Raw genomic sequence first — 1382 nt, 5'->3', positions numbered from 1 at the left:
TCTATTAAGAAATTGATGGATATACAAAATATGGTACACCCATACAATACCATTCAGCCTGAAAAAAAATGACATTTGGTCACATGCTACAACATGGATGAACCTTGAAAACATGTGCTAGGTGAGATAAGCCAGACACAAAAGGGCAAATGTTGTAAAATTCCACTTAATAGAGGTAACTAAAATAGGCAAATTCTTAAAGCCAAAAAGTGTATTAAAGGTTACCAAATGCTGGGGATATGAGGAGGAGGGGGGAGTTATTATTTAATGGGAACAGAGTCTCCATTTGGGATGGAAAAAATTTCTGGAGATGCATGGTGGTAACTGTACAATGTTGTGATTTACTCAGTGCTGCTGAATTGTATGCTTAAAAATGGTGAAAAGGGTAAATTGTATATATTTTACCTCAGTAAAGAAAAGAAAGGAAAAAAGCAAACAAATCTCAGTGGAGGAGTGACAACATATAGTCAAGAGAGCATGTGAAATGGGGTATATATCTACATAGGTGTGGGCATAGAGGAGGACATCTTTGTAAAATAAAATATGTTATTTCCAACTAAAAAAAAAACTGATGTTGCTCTGGACCATCCCAGTTTAATTTAACCAGAATCTCTATGGTTGGATCCAAGAATTATTTTTTTAAATCTTCTCAACTGATTCTAACATACAGGCAGGGTTGAGAACCACTGATCTATATATCTGTTACTCTGTTTATTTTCTCTTTTATCCAAGCCTAAAATCGTACTACTGTGAATTAAGGCTAGGGCCTGCATTATTTGCTTTTGGTCAATAATGGCACAAAAGGAGCAGCACCACCCACCCCCAAGGCATAGAGTGAGGCCAACAGGGACACCAACGGTTGTTCCTGTGGAGAAAGGAGACGGGTCTGAGATCAACTTCAAGGTCTGTCCACTCTCCCCTGACAATCTTGGAAGCTGAGAATTTGGTCAAGAGTTTCAGGTTTCCTTAGAGCCTGTCACAGTTTTATGTAATCCCTGGATCTTACGTAGGGTTTGGGAACCAAAAAGATGTGGGTTTGAATCCTAGACCTGCCATTTATTTGACGTGGGGAAAACATACAAAGCTTCCGATCTGCAGTTTCTTCCTCTGTGAAGCGGGGGCACCACTGTCCTCTCTGGAGGCTCAGCAAGGTTAACAGATTTGTGCACAGCCTGTTGGTAAGTGGGACTGTAGGATCTGAACTCAGTCAAAGCTTCCTGCATACTCAACCTCAAGAGATCATTGGACGGGCGCCTGGGTGGCTCAGTCGTTAGGCGTCTGCCTTCGGCTCAGGTCATGATCCCAGGATCCCGGGATCAAGTCCCACATCGGGCTCTCTGCTCAGCGGGAAGCCTGCTTCTCCCTCTCCCACGCCCCCTGCT

The sequence above is a fragment of the Phoca vitulina genome, unplaced genomic scaffold (assembly GCF_004348235.1).
Source record: "Phoca vitulina isolate PV1807 unplaced genomic scaffold, GSC_HSeal_1.0 scaffold110, whole genome shotgun sequence".
In the NCBI taxonomy this organism is placed as follows: Eukaryota; Metazoa; Chordata; class Mammalia; order Carnivora; family Phocidae; genus Phoca; species Phoca vitulina.
The sequence above is the reverse complement of the archived record's forward strand: the minus strand, read 5'-3'. Positions refer to the sequence as shown.